Here is a 19,238-nt window from a genome sequence, read left to right as displayed (position 1 = left end):
TTATAAAATTAATAGACTTTCTAATACAAAAATAAAGTCTAGGCAAAAGGCATCAGGTTCACTAGCGTGCCTATGATACCATGTTCTGTCCTTTCAACTAGTAAGTTACAATTAATAATGCATGTAGTCTTGTGCCGTAAAGGTTAGTACATGCTAAGTGCAGTGATCTGAGAGCTTTTGTAAGTACTATTTTTTGCTTTCACTGATAGTTGTTTTCCTCATTTCATGATGCCTATGCTGGGAATAAACCCCCTACAGAAATAATATTTACAGTAATAAAATCGGAATAATAACGTAGCACCGAGATATGGTAATTAAGAAGAATAAAAGAGTGACAATGACACCAAGATTTTTACGTGGAAAACCCTTTTGAATAAGGGAAAAACTACGGCCCTGAGAGTAGCAACTGATATCACTATAGTAAGAAATTTTATATTTTGTAGGTCCGAGTAAAATACTCTAAATACCACTACAACACTCAAAAGAAATAACCCACCTTACTACAATATCGCTCACTCTCTATTTTCCTCACAGACTATTTTCTTATACCTTGTGTGTGAAACCTCACTCTTTTTTTCTAGCTCTCTTTGTTGGTGTATATTACAATAAGAGCAAGACACCTATTTTTAGGATTGCTTCATTGATGTCATAAATGATATCTTGAGTTTGGCAAGAGTCAAATATTCAATGTGAAACCAAAGAAATATTTGCCATAAAATCTTTCTTACTATTCCTTTAGTTGGCTTGACAATTCAAAGCCAAAAGGAAGATGTCTTCCTTACACATGGGATGGACCCATCAAATCTCCCCCTCCAGTCCCATGCACCTGAAGGAGGTAACTCCAGTTTTTCATATAGAGTTCATGCCGACAAATTTTTTGCACAATTCGAACTTGTCTCTTGGTACCACCTTGGTCAGCATATCTGCGGGATTCTCACTTGTAGAAATCTTCAAGACTTTTAGAGATTCATTCTCTACCATTTCTCGAATCCAGTGATATCTCAAGTCGATTTGTTTGGTCCTTGCATGGTACATGGAGTTCTTGTTAAGGTCTATTGCACTTTGACTGTCACAATAGACGACATACTCCTTCTGATGCAAGCCAAGCTCTTGAAGGAACCATTTCAACCATACCATCTCCTTGCCAGCTTCAGTAGTGGCAATATATTCCGCTTCAGTTGTAGAGAGTGCGACATACTTCTACAACCTTGACTGCCATGATATAGCTCCCCCTGAAAATATAAACAAATATCCAGTAGTAGATTTTCTATTATCAATGTCACCTGCCATATCAGCATCTGTATAGCCCTTCAAGATTGGATCAAATCCTCCAAAGCACAAACAATCTCCCCTACCTCTCAGGTACCTGAGTATCTACTTGACTGCTTCCCAATGTTCTTTTCCAGGATTTTTAAGGAATCTGCTAACAACACCAACTGCATGAGCAATATCAGGTCTGGTGCATACCATTGCATACATCAATCTTCCGACTGCTGAAGAATAAGAAACTCTAGCCATGTTCCCTTTCTCCTCCACATTTGTAGGGCACATCTTCTTGCTCAACTTTAGATGACTAGTAAGAGGTGTGCTGACTGGCTTAGCGTTCTTCATGTTGAAGCATTCCAGTACACGCTCAATGTACTTCTCCTGAGACAGCCACAACTTTCTGCTTGTTCGCTCTCGAACTATCTTCATACCCAGAATTTGTTGTGCTGGGCCCAAGTCCTTCATATCAAATGACTTGGACAAATCTCCCTTCAACTTTGCGATCAGCCCCTTGTCTTTTCCTATAATTAACATGTCATCCACATAAAATAACAATATAATAAAGTTATTTTCAGAAAAATCTTTTGAAGTATACACATGGATCAGAATATGTCTTTGTGTAAGTTTGACTTTTCATGAATGAGTCAAACTTCTTGTACCACTGCCTTGGTGCCTGCTTCAACCCATAAAGATTCTTATTCAGTTTGCACACCATGTGTTTCCTTTCAGCTAATTCAAATCCTTCTGGCTGCTTCATATAGATCTCCTCTTCCAAATCTTCGGGAAGAAATACAGTTTTCACGTCCAACTGCACCACTTCAAGATCTAGGCTAGCTGCTAAGCTCAAGATTATTCGTATAGAAGTCATTTTGACAACATGTGAGAAAATTTTGTCAAAATCAATACCTTTCTTCTGCTCGAAGCCTTTTACCACCAATCGAGCTTTGTATCTAACTAGCTTGCCATTTCCATCTTTCTTGAGTTTAAAGACTCACTTACATTTAAGTGGTCTTTTACCCTTTGGAAGTTCAACCAGCTTGTACGTGACATTTTTCTGCAAAGATTCCATCTCCTCTTGCATGGCTTTCATCCACTGGTTCTTTTCTGGATGGGACATCACCTCCTTAAGACTTTCTGACTCCCCCTCATCACTGATGAGGATATACTCCATGGAAGGGTACCTGCATGACTCTACCCTTGGCCTTTCTAATCTCCTCAGAGGTTGAGGTTGTTCTTCTCCCTGAGTTGGGTGATCCACTTGCTCGACATCATCATCAAGCTGCTCCCCCTGCTCAAGAACCTCACCAGGTTGCTTCCCATGCTCGGCAACCTCGTCGGTCGTACTTTCTTCACTTGTGGGATTGTTAGAAGTAGAAGAAATAGTAACAAGGTTAGGAATAATACCATTCTTGGCCTTCTCTAGCATATCATCAGCAGTTCCAACTTCACTTTCTCGGAAGACTACATCTTTGCTTCTAATGACCTTCTTCTTTACGGGATCCCACAATTTGTATCTGAATTCTTAATCTCCATATCCGATGAATATGCAAGGAACAGATTTATTATCCAGCTTTGTTCTCTGCTCCTTTGGTACATGTGCAAAAGCTTTGCAACCGAACACCTTCAGATGCGAGTAGGACACCTCCTTGTTGGTCCAAACTTTCTCTGGGATGTCAAACGCCAACGGAATTGATGGACTCCTATTGATCAGGTAACAGGCTGTCTGAACTGCTTCACCCCAGAATGACTTAGGCAGTTTAGCCATTCTAAGCATGCTTCTCACCTTCTCCACAATGGTGCGGTTCATCATTTCGGCTATGCTATTATGTTGTGGGGTTCCAGGAACTGTCTTTTCATGTCTGATCCCATGGTTCGAACAGTACTCTTCAAATTCCCTTGAAGTGTACTCACCTCCATTGTCACTTCGGAGACGCTTTAGCTTTTGTCTTGTCTCCCTTTCCACCATAGCATGAAATTTCTAAAAAACTTGAAACACCTGATCTTTGGTTTTCAAAATATAAACCCATAATTTTCGTGAAACATCATCAATAAAAGTAAAAAAATATTTGTTACCGCCCATCGATTCAATTTCTATAGGACCACAAATATTAGAATATACCAAATCAAGTATATTCAATTTTCTTTCAGATGATGTTTGAAATGAGACTCTATGATGCTTACCAAATAAATAGTAATTATAGGGTTTTACCGTTGTACCTTTGGCATAAGAAATGAGTGATTTCTTGGCAAGAATCTACAATCCTTTCTCACTCATATGACCCATCCTTTTGTGCCACAAATCTGCAGAAATCTCATCCTGTGCCACGTTCAATTCACCTTGGCATATTTCTGTATTAGTCCTGTACAACGTGCCACGAGCAACTCCCTTTGCAATCACCAATGATCCCTTGGTGAGTCTCCACATTTGATTTGCAAAATAGTTCTCGTATCCATCTCGGTCTAAAGCAATTCCAGAGATCAAGTTCATCCGCAAATCAGATACATGTCGCACATCCTTCAGAACCAATTTGCATCCGACATTTCTCTTGATACAAATGTCACTAATCCCCGCAATTTTTGAGTAACTTGTGTTACCCATTCTCACAAGGCCGAAATCACCTGCTATATATCTGCAAAAAAAATCTCTTACCGGTGTGGCATGGTAAGATGCTGCTGTATCAACCACCCATTCTGACTCTGGACCTGATAAGTGCATGCATTCCTCTTCCTCGTTTATATAGAGGACAACATTATCATTATTTTGTACCATGGCGGTTGTGTTGTCATCATTCTTCTGGCCACTAGTTTCACCTTTGCCTTTCCTTGGATTTGGATAATCTCTTTTGAAGTGACCTGGTTGATCACAATTGTAGTAATTTCTAGCTCTTGATTTGGATCGGTTCTTAGACTTCCCACGAGCTCCGGATCTACCATAGTTGCTCGAACTCCTTTGATAACTCCTGCCTCTACCTTCTATGATGAGAGCATGTCCTTGATTTTCAGGCTTCTTTCTCATCTTCTCATTGATTAGAAGAGCCGATGTGATATCTTTCAGCTCAATGGTAGTCTTACCGTGCAGGATGATTGTTGCCAAATTATCGTACGAAGATGACAACGAGTTCAACAACAAGATGGCTTTATCTTCTTCCTCGATTTTCACTCCGAGATTGGCGAGCTCTGTGATTAGTCCGTTAAACATATTTAAATATGACAAAAAATTCATACCTTCACCCATGTGTAGAGCGTATAGCTGCTTCTAAAGGTACAATTTATTTGTTAGCGTTTTGGACATGTATAGGCTTTTCAACCTTGTCCAAATGCCACGTGCGGTGTCTTCATCAATGATGTTATTTACCACATCATCTGATAAGTGCAACCTGATTGCACTAGCAGTCCTTTCATCCAAGTCAGCCTAATCCTCAGCTTTCATAGTATCAGGTATTTTGGCATCAACATCTAGTACCTTGTGTAATCTATGTTGGATGAGCTCATCTCTCATCTTTCTTTGCCATGTTGAGAAACCTCTATCTCCGTTAAATTTTGCTATCTCGTACTTTACTCCGGACATTTTTGTTTTTCACCGAGTATAGTACTACCGACAGTGAATAGTATTTCTGTGAACGAGCAGAACCTGTGCTCTGATACCAATTGTTGGGAATAAACCCCCTACAGAAATAATATTCACAGTAATAAAAGTGAAATAATAATATAGAACCGAGATACGGTAATTAACAAGAATAAAAGAGTGACAACGACACCAAGATTTTTACGTGAAAAATCCTTTTGAATAAGGGAAAAACTACGGCCTTGAGAGGAGCAACTGATATCACTATAGCAAGAAATTTTACACTTTATAGGTCCGAGTAAAATACTCCAAAGACCACTACAACACTCAAAAGAAATAACCCTCTTTTGATATTCTCACCTTACTACAATATTACTCACTCTCTATTTTTCTCACAGACTATTTTCTTATACCTTGTTTGTGAAACCTCACTCTTTTTTTCTAGCTCTCTTAGTTGGTGTATATTACAATGAGAGCAAGACACCTATTTTTAGGATTGCTTTATTGATGTCATCAATGATATAATGAGTTTGGCAAGAGTCAAATATTCAATGTGAAATCAAAGAAATATTTACCATAAAATCTTCCTTACTATTCATTTAGTTGACTTGACAATTCAAAGCCAAAAGGAAGATGTCTTCCTTACATATGGGATGGACCCATCAGCCTACTCCTGAGGACCGTGCATACATAAAATCAGACAATTGGAGAATGGAAACAATGTAATTCCTAGTAGGTAGTTACTGACCAATATGATTTAGGAAGATAATAACAGTCATCTAACATGATAGCGAGTAGGAACAAGTAAACGCACGAAAAAATTACCTAGCTACACACTGTGATTGGCGTTGATTATATTGCTTACTGACCTTAGAGGGTTTGAACTTCTCCTCTACATTTAAAATACTAAAAGTAAGCTATACATGATCCAGGGTGCAATTAAAATTCACTTATTAATTAAAGTATCGATATGCATTATGTAGAGGGTGCAATTAAAATTCACTTATTGATTTAAATTATCCATATGCATTATAGAGTACTTGAACAATATTATAACTTAATTAGTGCATATAGCAAAAATTAAAGTATAGACACTCTTAACTCATATGCCCATGATGGGAGAGCACTATAATTATATTAATCTGTTTTTGTTTGGATTTGTTAGAGCCTTTCATATTCATGTATATACTTAAATAAATATTCTCTGCAGTTTGTTATTATATTGAGATTCGTGACTGGGAGTATGAACTATTCAGGAAGCTCTAGCTCTTTTTAGTTCTGAGTTATAAGTTCGATCTGTGCATTGACGAAAAAATATTTACACCACATTTCACTTATAAAGTGATTATAGGTAACTCCATTCAATAAGCATTGATTGGTATTTTAATAAATACGTAGTACTTAAGTGACATGTTATAATAGGTTAGTTACACTAATAGTATGTGTTATCTATTCATAGTAATAGGCTTCTGGAGTATTCCATTATTGGTGCAAGTTAGTAGATATAGGGCATAGCCTGCTTCCCAGCAAATGTGTGTGTGTGTGTGATGGAGATAAAACAAGATAAGAAACCTATGATATTGCTTTTGTTTTTTGTTTGTGCGGAATTGGAAATTTGGAATCATCAGCGAATTGTTCGGATGATTTGAAAGCTCACTGATAGAAGTCGTGCATCGCATGCAACAATAACGTCTTGATAATTAACATGAATAATTCATGCAATTTTTTTTTCTTTTTCTAATACCAGATAAGACAAGCAATATTCTAATCATCACCTTATATTTTCGATTCTTGTTTTGTCGACAAAGGGATTGAATAAAATACTGTTAATATGATGTTGTTGACGAGGATCTAATACTGGATTACTGGGGCCATTATATGCCCAAGTCATCACATTGTAACTTTTACTGGCGGTTTGAGACTAATAGCAGCCAAGTTTCTTTTAGACCAAAATTAATTTTTTTTTTCCAAAGTAATTTTGGCCAAAAATTGAGGTGTTTGGCCAAGTTTTTAGATGGAAAAAAGTGTTTTTGAGGAGAAGCAGAAACAATTTTTGAGAAGCATAAAAAAGTAGCTTCTCTCCAAAAATACTTTTTTGAGAAGCACTTTTGAAAAAAATACAGTTAGAAGCAGTTTTCAAAAGCTTGACAAAACATTAATTAGTGCTCAAAAGTACTTTTCAAATTAATTAATCAAACATAAACTGTTTCTCGCCAAAAATACTTTTTTAAAAAGTACTTTTGAGAAAATAACTTTTCAAAATAAACTGATTTTAGAAGTTTGGCCAAGCAGGCCAATGAAAGTTAACAGATTACTCCAATTAGAAGCCTATTTATTGTCCTGAGAATTATTGACTGGCGACTCGGTGACAGATTGCTTCTTCCATCACTCCAACCGTTGAGAAGAAGAAAAAAAGAAAGAACTGTTTGAGTGACTTCCAAGTTCTAGAATAGCAGAAAGAGAAATCTACAAAATTGACGAGAAGAATGAGAACCAAGAGAGGCAGATGAAGTGTAATACTATTCTATTTTAATACGGATATCTTTTGGACAAAAATTACCCCTAACATACTGAACAACTTCAGCAATCGCTACTGGATTTCAAAGGTTCTGCAAATGAAACTCCAACATAATATACTGGAATCCAAAAAATTTTCTACGCGGTTTCACTTGTAGAACCTTTGAAATCCAGTAGCGATTGCTGAAGTTGTTCAGTATGTTAGGGGTAATTTTTGTTCAAAAGATATCCGTATTAAAATAGAATAGTATTACACTTCATCTGCGCGTGAAGTTCAAAATACATAGTACTAGACTTTAGAGCTTTTAAAGGTAAAATCCAGCAAACTGTATTGGAATTCAAAATATTTATAGGTTCAATACCCAACAATGGAACCTTATTTTAAACTCCATGATACAATCAAGGAGTTCTAACTTTTACAAGTTGAAATGAAACTCCATAATATTATCCTTGAGTTCAAAGACGTGCCATTGGTGAAAATTTTCCTTTTAGGTTCATACCCAGCAACAATTATCGGGGTTCAAATCTTTGTAAGCACGTAATTTTTTACCTGTCATGTTTTTGAGCTATTTGTAATGTTTAAAATATTTATTTAACTCAACTTTAATTTTTATGGAGTTTTAGCCAATATTTACTTCAAATTACAATTTAAAAACATAAAAATAGTTTTATCTTTAGTTTAAGGTCAATTATTATATTTATGTTTATAGTATTTTAATTTTATCATGACTTTGCCTATTTTCTCTATTTTTTACTTTATTATAACACTTGAAAATGCAAGAAAATATATAGAGTTTCATTTTTAATTTTTAGTTTTATTTTAACCAATTAGGAGTGATTTTAGGTTTTACAAGCATTTTATATTAATTTGGAACAAAGTTGGCTTTATTAATGAATTTTAAGTTTTTCTTGTCCATAATTGAGCCCAAATTCGAATCTTCCACCTGAGCCCAATCCCTTAACCCATCAGCCCTTTTGAAGGAATTAATCCAAGCCATGTACTCCATCCCCATCTAATGGCCAAGGTCATTTTTCACAGCCATATAAAACGTCATCTTCCTAATTTCAAGAACCCTAGAGAGCCACACCCCCTCATCTCCGAGAACCGGCTGCCTCTTCATCTTCAAAGCTCTCTCTCCATTTAATAGACAAGGTTGCTGCTCACGTCATCACTCGTCGAAAATTCGAGCACATAGATACACACGCAACAGCATCCCCTCAACACCCAACGACCACCCGCCTCTGCCATCTCCCTCACTCGAGTTGTTGCCTCACCGGAATTGATCATCGGCGAGTGGCGACGCCGCCAACAGCCAGTCCAAAACGGCCACACTCCCTCCTCTCAAATCTGCCGCCACCGGCCATCTTAAACCTGCCGGACTACTGCCATTTTATCTCTCTATCCTCCTCTTTGTGTTTTTCGCTCTCTGATCGAACCACTGATAAAAGCTAAGTGTGTTGAGAAAAAGACCATGTTACTCTACTTTCTTCTCACACCGAACAAACCATGGCTTACGTCGAGGGAGAATTGAGTCCGAGTTAAGGACCGATGAACTAAGCCGCGGCGGCACATAGGACCATGGATACACTGTCTATTTTTGGGGTCTTTCTTCTTCATTGAGTGCACACGGTGGTCCGTTCGAGGTTTTCGAGTTCTAGGTTTGCTCACGGGCTGATTCGCGGTTCCTGTCCAATAGTTATTGCTGTTTGCTGCTCTGTCGAGTTCCCGTCGACGGATTCTTTCCTCGCTTGAGTGAGTGTAAAGCTGTTTGGAGGAAATTCTGCTATTGAAAAGCTACTTAAAAGTCCATTTCTATCTTTAATATTCTACCTCTTGATTTTTGTCACATATGTGTTTGAATGGTTGATTCATATGGTTTCCATGATTATTTGTGATACCTTTTGATCCTTTGATGAAATTTGCTTGAGTTTGGTAGCTGGAATCGCTAATGACGTGAAAGTGACAATAAGAATATTTTTTTTTGTTGTGTATGTGCTTTAAAGTAGGCTAGCTGGCATTGTTTTTTTATGTTACTGCTTCAACAGAATGTGATTTAGCTTTAATGAAGTAAGGGGTTCCAACTTGAAAACTTATTTTGGATTGATTTCATTGTTTGGGTTGCTGTGTAAAATTAAAAGAAATTTAGGTTCAAGATAATTGTATTGTTCTTCTAGTCTTATTTTATTTACTTTTTCGGGTATGAGCATGCCAGACCGACCACACTTAGGTAGGCAAACCTTAGGATTTTGTTTGAATTTTCGAGGTAAGAGATCGTTCCCCTTTAGTTTATTATGGTTTCATCAGGGGAATGCCCCGAAGAGCTTGTATATATTTTTATCCGGGGTATGTCCTGAAGTGAATGTAAAAGGAGGCCCAGGCTAGCATAGGATAGATTATAACTCTTAGTATTTTTTTCTTTTAGTACTTCCTTTTCTTTTTTTCTTTTCTTTTTATTAGGTGGGGACGACCTCGAGCCTCTTTTGTGCTTATTTTTCTTTTCCTGTATTTTTGCCTTAATTAGAATATTCTTTAAAGCCAACTTGATCGAGTACGCAACCGTACTAGTTACGGGACTTGGGGAATGCCTAATACCTTCTCCCCGAGTCAAATGAACCCCCTTATCTAGAATCTCTGGTGCAGACTATGTTTTAGAGTCTAAATGTGTTTTCAAAAGGAAAAATTATTTTTTTAACGGTGACCTGGCATGCCGAAATCAAATGTCAGGTGGCGACTCTGAAAATTCTTTGAAACATAATTTCTGTCACTTTCTAGTTAAAAACTCATTTGAGCTTTAAAATCAATTTTATCTTGTTTTAAAGGGGTGAGTGAGGTGAAAAAAAGGGGTGTGACAGTTTTGACGACTCTGACAAGTCCGAGCTTGTACTTGATCTTGTTGGCTTTTTAGAATATTCTGTTGAGGCTTTTATGTTTTTTTTTCTTTATTTGATTTTTATTTTGTTTAGGTCGCTTTATTTGCTAGTTGTTTTATGTGTTTAGAGTTTTTTCTTTATGTGTTACTATTTTATAACTGTCATTATATGCATCACCCGGTCAATTCTTTCTGCAACAAGTCTCGTAGTATGCATCGCGTACACGAACTCTTTGTTGAGTCACCCTTATTTTAGGAAGGGGCCGTCGGACGTATGGAGTGGGTGGAAAACCTGAGTAGCCACTATCGACCATACGCTCCCCCGAATTGCCTTGTTACTGAACCTCAAACGTAGGTCAGCCTTTAGGTCATTTTTATTTGCATCATATCATTATGACCTAGCAGGGCCTGGTCCTAGGTGTCGTGTCCTTTGTAGGAAACCTGTCCAAATTGTGTCAAATGGGCCCGCTGGCCCAAAATGACATTCAATCATCGTATGTGCTAACTGTTGTATCTTTGAGGGTAGAAAGGTCATTTGGTGGACTGATGTTTGGGAAAGAAGGGTGAAAAATGAAACAAGTAGGGCCCACTTTTATTTTTCTTTCACAGCTTTTTCAAAAAAGAAAAAAATAAAAAATAAAAGAAAAATTCCAAAAAGATTTTACACCTTCATACCATTTTACAAAAAATAAAAAAGAAGCAACTCATTTTTCAAGTCTATTGACCCTTTTGTAAGTGTTTTCAATTTTGGTCAATCTTTCCGAACTACGCATACCTGATTCTCGTCTTTCGGGGCGAGATACGTAGGCAACCCACATAAGGTCCGGTCTTCCTAGCAAGTCTTAGGTTTTTGGCTTCGGGAGTCGTAGCCAAATCTTGCATGTCTAACCACGTTCGGCCACATTGGCCGTTTTGAAAAATAGAGATATTTTAGCAAGTGGCTTGTTATCCCATGTCTTATAGCCGTAAGTCTACAACAAGGTGTCCTCTCAGTTTTAAGGCCCATTCCTGTTGAATTTGCATGTCTAGCCACTTTTGGCCACATCGGCCATTCTTGCAAAATGGGGTCATTTTCACAAAAGTGGTTCGGTGACCCATGTCTTAGAATCTTGATTCCACAATTAGGTGTCATATTACTTTAAGGTCCGTCCTTGTTGAATTTGCATCTCTAGTCGCATTTGGCTATATCGGCCATTTCTACAAAGTAGGGTTATTTGTGCAAAGTAATCTTAGGGATAGCGTTTCTTGAGAGTTTAGGGGGTCATATGGGCCTTTTGAGATATTTTTCCATAGTTTGGTGGTCACCCTTGTTGAGTTTGCACTTCTAGCCACATTTAGGCTACGTAGGTCATTTTGCAAAGATAGCCTCACTTGTGCCTTGCACAGCTCAATAGGAAGCATTATGGTCTCACATAATGCCTCGAGTCACTAACTCTATTTGGTCTTATTTTTTCTTATTCAAGTATGGATTCATTTATCACAGCTCGAGCATGACAAATACCCCATGACCATCTTAGTCAGGATCGTTGCTTTCAGGATCTGTTTGAGGAGACTTTTCATATTTGTGTTTATTTTGTCTTTTATTTTACATGTCTTGTCCAGTAGTATTGATTCTTTTAGGTGGTGTCACAGTCTGTCATAGTCTAGTTGAGTTCGTCGAGTCTTTTGTTCTCGTACTTCCTATTTTGTATGTGAACACCAAAAAATATAATAAATGAAAAATCCAAAAAGATTCTTATTTTTTATTTTATTTTGTCTATCACTTTTCGAGAACTACGCTTGGTTTGATTCATGTGGAATATGATACATAGGCAACCTACATCAGGTACGATCGAATCATTTTTAAAATTAAGAAAAAGGAAAAAAAAAAAGATGAATTATGGGATGTGGGATGTGAGAAATGAGAGAAAAGGAAAGAATGATAAGCAAGAAGAAAAGAGTGGGAAGGAAAAGATGTAAGCCAAGGAGCGTTAAAGAGAAATCAAAAGAGGGAGGCTAAAACAAGCAAATTGGGATGATGCCCTATGACCTTCGTACCCTCGAAGTCATTTTAGAACCGTTAACTGTGACTAGGTGCATTGCACATAATGTGAGATTATCTTATGTTAAATGCCCTAACACTGACGTGATGACTTCACTTTGTTCCTCTTTGTTGCTTCATTATAGCAGAAGGGTGATTGGTTTGTGGTTCTGAAATAGATAACTCTTCCTTACAACATAAAGTCGAAAGGCAATGGCAAATGATAACGAAATTGAGTTGGTTGATACTGGTGCCCAAAAGCATTGTCTGAACGAGACACTGGGTTAGTTGAAGAGGTAAGGATGTTAAGACAACACATGACAGACATGCATCAGGCTTGGATGACCGGTAAGGAACCACCCCCGCCACCACCTAGCTTCCTCGATGTCACCCTTACCCAAGCTCCAGTCATAGTGTTAGATGATCCACCATACTCTCCAGATTTTCCCGCTTATCATCTCCTTCCCAAACTCCCTAGTAGCTCCATCATTCGTCCTCCAACTACATTTCCCAAAAATAGCCCTCATGTCATATCCACTACCTCCACCATCACAACCTCTCAACAACCTCTCCTTAGGTCCAACAGTGAATACCAGTTCAAACCTCTTGATACCCAATACTACCCCCCCCTCCCCCCAGAGTTGGTCCACCAGGTCCTGGACTCGTATAATCGTAACCCTCAGAATAAGCCTTATCTTGAAAATAAAAAGTCCGCAGGAAAAGAAGGGCTGGATGATATATCCAGAAAGCTGAAAGGTATAGAACAATCCTTAAAGAACATGCAAGGGATGGGAAATCAGATTAACATGTGTTACAATGACTTGTGTATGTTTCCTGATATTCATCTGCCCGCGGGGTTTAAAATGCCAAAGTTTAACTTGTATGATGGACGTGGAGTTCCAGTAGCCCATCTGAGGGGTTATTGCAGTGACATGAGAAGTGTTGGCGGGAAAGATGAGTTGTTGATGGCGTATTTCAATGAGAGCTTGAGTGGGGCAACCTTGGAATGGTATACTCGTCAAGATTTCAGTAAGTGGCATGCATGGGATGGCATGGCTCAAGATTTTGTTTGACACTTTCAGTACAATATAGGCATTATCCCAGACCGCTACTCCCATCTAAAATGGAAAAGAAACCCGCGAAAAGTTTTAGGGAGTTTGGGTTCAGATGGAGAGAACAAGCTGCTCGGGTCAGTCCCACGATTGATGAAGAAAAAATGGTCAAGCTTTTCCTACAAGCTCAGGGACCCACCTACTTCAGTCATTTGATCCCAGCTTTAGGTAAGCCTTTTAATGATGTGGTAAAAATGGGGGAGATAGTAGAAGAAGGAATCAAGTCAGGCAAAATCATGAGCTATTATGCATTAAAAGGTACTACAGAAGACATTCAGAACATCTCACTAAGTTTGGGGGAAGAAAGAGAAATAGAAAAGATGTTGTTGAGCCCCGCCAGTAACAAGAGCGACTAGATCTAGTGGGTGTTCCTGCTCAACGCTTTCAGCCTCAATATCGACCCCATGAATATCCTCGTACTCCAGATAGTCCTCCTCAATGCTACTTCTCTCCACAAAATCCCCAAAGTCATACCTCACCTTCCCAGTACTCTATCCATAATGCACCACCATATGCTTCATATCCACAAGACAGGCAATGGCTTGCACCACCTCCACAAATGTCTTACCCACATCTACAAGCATATAAACCAGCTACCCGCAAGAGGTTCCAACCAAGGTCGGAGTACAAAATGAAAAGGCAGCAATAAAAGGAAAAGTCCTTCACTACTATTGGAGAATCATATGCCAGTTTGTTCCAAAGGTTGAGGGAATTGGACATGTTGAAGCCGATTCAGCTAAAAATTCGGAACCCTCTTCCCAAGAATTTTGATTATTCTCAAAGGTGCGTATATTGATCTAATGCCCTGGGGCACAACATAGAAAAGTTTTGGAATTTGAAAAGAGCAGTCCAGAAGCTTATTGATTTAGGTGACATTATTGTGCAAAATCCAGATGTAGCGGATACTAGCCAAAGCCCAATGCCTGTTCATAATGAGACGCATATGGTGGGCATGATTTGTGTTGAAAAGGAGTATGAGAACTCTTCTGATTTTCTTGGCGGGCCACTTGCCGCAAAGTTTTCAGCGCTATCAGTCTCGGTTCCAGAAGTTGATCTTAAGCACGAGGTGGCAAAAGGGGACCCAAAAGCAATTTGCTAAGGTCAATGTGATGGAGATTTTTGAAGGTCCTAGTAATGTTGATGTGCGACTCAATAGCTAAGATGTCGAGCTTGGAAATTGGAAAGATACTCCTTTCTTGGTTAGCCATGAAGGAGTCTTGGTAGTTTATTTTGTCATTGTTTCTGTTGTCCAGGTTATTTCAGGGTTGTAATCTGGATATTGTCTTGTGGATCAAACCCTCCTTCCTTTTATTTTGCCTAGTTTATTTAGTTGTAGTAACTCGTCTAGTGTTATCTAGGATTGTTCCAGGGTTGTAACCCATGTCTATTTTGCTTGTTTTGTTTTTCAAACCCTTTCACCATCTATCTAATGCAATCTCTTGTTTTGTGTTATTTCTAGTCAGGTTTTGTTTAGTTCTCTTTTTCTTTGATAGTTCTTTTTATGGTGACTCTAGTGACAAGACATGCACGCATAATTCTCAGCTTGGTCTTGAAAGTTAATCTAATTATGAAGCAATGAAACAAGTTTTGAAGACGACAGAGACATTTGAGGGAAACAAGTAAAGATTTGGATATTTTGAGATCATTTAAACCCGAATTATGTGAAACTGAGGCGGATAGTTTGGGAAGTTAAGAGGACGATAAGAATTTGTTATAAGAGAGTGATTCCTGGACAATTTGAAGCAAGGAACTTTGAGTTCAAGTGCATCTCAAGTTACAAGATAAAACAAAGGGAGTTTTTCCCAAACTGATGGAGGGTATCCATTGTGAAGAAGAAATCACCCATCGAGAGTTCTATACTTGACATGGCACTAAAGAGAGATGGAAGGCATATCAGTGATATCAATGCAGAAGCGGCAAAAGAAATGTTGTGTATGATCTTCATGTGTTGTACTTGGCATTTTCAGAGATTGGGAGGCCCTCTTTCAGTTACCCAAATACTTTATACCATTCGGTACCCTTTTGAGCCAGTGCTGATTTCTTTGACCTCCCCTCTTTTGAAATCGAGTAAGAGTCATTAAAAAAATAATCATGTCCCCGTATGGTTTGTTTTAGAAAGTTCATTCCAAAAGGAAAAAAAAGAGAGAAAAAAAGAAAAAAAAAAGAAAAAAGAAAAAGAAAAATAGCAACAACAAAAAGTATTCTTTTGAACTACGTTCGACCTGATTCTTGTTACCACAAGATACATAGGCAACCTTACGGTTCGGTCGCACCAAATAAAGTATTTCATAATCTCACAAAGTCAAGAGTGGGGTAGTTTTTTAGAAATTCCATCTCAAAAAGAAAAGAGAAAAAAAAAACAAAGGGGGGGGGGGGAAATTAAATTCTCTTGTTGCAGAAACTGGGGCAAAAGTTTCGTTTTCTATAAAAGATGGTTCCAAAGGTTGTAAAGCTATACCTCATTTTGTCTTATGTTTGAATTTGAGCCTTCATGCCTTTCTTTCTTTCTAACACTTTCCAAAAGCCACATTACAGTCTAAAAAAGACCTTCTAGATAATCTTTGATAGTGCCGAGTTAGACATGCGAGGAAGATGTGATGTTTTTACCATGGTTAATGCCTTGTCATCTGCAGAATCAGAGGAAATAAGAAGAAAAGAACAAAATGAGAGAGTCTTATCGGTGAAAATCCTCACGGGCACCATAAGGCGACGGTGAGTTGAGAGAAAGAACAAAATGAGAGAGGCTTGATAGTGAAAACACTTCAGGGCACTACAATTCGACTGAGTTTCATGAATTAGATATGAAAATTGGAGCACTGAAGCCTAGTTTCACAGCTTAGAGGTATGACAAGAATGGAAGATTAGACTTGCTTGACAGATCAGGCCATTTAATCCAAGATGCACGTCATGGTCATTAGAGTTGGTGTCACATCAGATAAGTTTCTACTTGATAAGTTTCTTGTTAGATATCATCTCATTCCATTGTCCCCTTGCTCCATTCATCTTGCTTTGTTTAAGTCCTCTTTTTGAGTCTGTTTCGTCAGAACAAGTGAGAAATAACTTCAAAATTTGCTACCAGCTTTCCAATTGCACAAAGCGGAGTCTGGCTAGCACATCAAAGTGGCATAAGTCAGGAAAAAGTAGTATGCACACTGAGTTGGTGACAATTGACGTGCTTTGGGATTCATATGAAATGCAAAGGTTCGGTAAATATCAATTCATATGCACAATGCAACAGATAAAGGGTATAGGGCTCGAATAGATCAGAGGTGTTTTTTGTGGTAAGGTTTGACAGAAAAGTGGTTAGCCAATAACAAGCAGGGTCTTCCAAGTTGAAATAAAAGTTATCATGGTAAGTGCAGGAGCAATCGCCCTCAAGATCAAGGCCACAAACCAACCACCATATTTTAAACTCACAAGTTTTCTTTGTTTGAACCAAGAACGAATACTATGTCCAAATCAAAGCTTGGAAGCTTGAATTTTTTAGGTGTCGTGACCAAATTTTGTCAGCACAAAGGTTGTTTGAGAAGGTTTTTTACCTGCTAGGCATTCCCATAGTTGAGAGGATAATACCTCCTAGGCATTCTACCCAGTCGGAAGAGTTTTTAGTTCTTCTTTAAGTTCAGGATCCCGCCTGAAATATAGGGTCAATTTCTAGTTTCCTAAGTTGTTAATCTTTAGCATTCCTTTAGTTCAGGGGTCCCGCCTGGAGAATAGGGTCATGTCTTAGTTTTCTTAAGTTGCTAATCTTTAGCTTTTCTTGAGCTCAGGGGTCCCGCCTGGAGAATAGGGTTAGTTTTTTTAAAAATTTTCTTAAGTTGTTAATCTTTAGTTTTCCTTAAGATCAGGGGTCCCGCCTGTAGAATAGGGTCAGTTTTTAGTTTTCTTAAGATGTTAGTCTTTAGTTTTACTTAAGTTCAAGGGTCCCGTCGGGAGCATATGGTCAGATTTTAGTTTTCTTAAGTTGTTAATCTTTGGCATTGCTTTAGTTTAGGGGTCCCACCTAGAGAATAGGGTCAGTTTTTAGTTTTCTCCAGTTATTAGTCTTTAGTTTTCTTAAGTTCAGGGGTCCCGCTTGGAGAATATGGTCAATTGTTAGTTTTCTAAGTTTTAATCTCTAGTTTTTCTTGAGTTTAGGAATCCCGTCTGGAGAATAGGGTCAATTTTTAGTTTAGTCAAGCTCAGTTTATAGTTTTCCTCAAGCTCACTTTCAAATCTAGGAGATGCACTTCCTAGTTTGGATTTTTCAGATTCTATTTCTTTAGGAGGCGCACTTCCTAATTTTAGGTTAAAGGTTTCACCCCTAGGAGACGCACTTCCTAGTTTGAGACTTTCGGGCTATACACTTTAGGAGTCCTAAATTGAGATTTCACCCCTAGGAGACACACTTCCTAGTTTGGATCATTTAAGTTCATCCCTAGGAGATGCACTTCCTAGTTTGAATTAATTAAGTTCACCCCTAGGAGACGCACTTCCTAGTTTGGTTCTTTCAGGATATACTTTTAGGAGGCGCACTTCCTAAATTGAGATTTCACCCCTAGGAGACGCATTTTCTTGTTTGGTTCATTCAAGTTTTACCCGCAGGAGACACACTTCGTAATCTGGGTCTTTCAGGTTATTCTTTTAGGAGACGTACTTCCTAGTTTGGGTCGTTTGAGTTCATCCCTAGGAGACACACTTCCTAGTTTGGGTCATTCAGGTTTTATTTTTAGCAGACGCATTTGCTAGTAATATTTTATTGGTTTTACTCACAGGAGATGCACATCCTAGTCGAGTCTATAGTTTTACTCTCATCATTGCATCAATAGCATAAGTGATTTACAGTTTTGCTAACAACTCACAAATCTTCCTAGTGCAAACTAGGGCAAAAAATTTTGTTTGTTTGTGGTGTTGTTTTGATTGCAGGCACCAACCTGGAGAACGAGGGTCAATATTTCAGAAATAGGTTTTAAGTTCAAATCAGAGTAGTACCAGGAGCCCGCCTGAAGAACAGGGTCAGCTTTCAGTTTCTTTTAAGATCAAGCAGGAGGATCCTGCCTGGAGAACAGGATCAACTTTCATTTTTCAAGTTCGAGTCAGAGGCACCAGGAGCCCGCCTGAAGAATAAGGTCAACTTTGAGTTTATAAGTTCAAGTCAGAGAGGCATCATAAGCCCGCCTAAAGAACAGTGTCAACTTTCAATTTTCAAGTTCAAGAAGCATCAGGAGCCTGCCTGAAGAACAGGGTCAACTTTCAATTTTCAAGTTCAAGAAGCATCAGGAGCCTGCCCGAGGAAAAGGTTCAACGTTCAATTTTCAAGTTCAAGTTAGAGAAGCATCAGGAGCCCGCCTGAAGAGCAGGGTCAACTTTCAGTTTTTAAATTCAAGTGAGAGGCAGCAGGTCCCGCCTGAAGAATAGGGTTAACCTCCAGTTTTTTCAAGTCAAATCAGAAGTAGCATGATCCGCCTGAAGGACAAGGTTTGCAAGCTCAAGTCTACTCCAAGTTCAAGTTTGTTTCAAGTGCAAGCAGCAGGATGCCCGCCTGAAGAACAAGGTCAACCTCCAGTTTTCTTCAAATTCAAGTCAGCAGGATGCCCACCTGAAGAATAGGGTGAATTTTCAGTTTCATGATTGAAGGATTAAGTGGATATTCAAGGAAGATTCGATACAAGAAGTAGATAAGATCTTGTATTTTCTTTTATTTTTGATGTAATTTTTCCTTTTATTTTTTATGTAATGGCAGGAACCGCGAACCGGAACCTTGACGGCACCTCAATCGGCTCTCCACCTCGGTATACTCCATCGCTCTTCTCACTTTTGAACTACACGTGGCCTGATTCCTTTATAGCCAAGGATATGTAGGCAGCTCAGATACCAGGGTTTAGTCACAATATTTTTATCCATCTCTA

Source organism: Nicotiana tomentosiformis, chromosome 7 (genome assembly GCF_000390325.3).
Source record: "Nicotiana tomentosiformis chromosome 7, ASM39032v3, whole genome shotgun sequence".
Lineage (NCBI taxonomy): Eukaryota > Viridiplantae > Streptophyta > Magnoliopsida > Solanales > Solanaceae > Nicotiana > Nicotiana tomentosiformis.
This window is presented reverse-complemented; position numbering follows the sequence as displayed.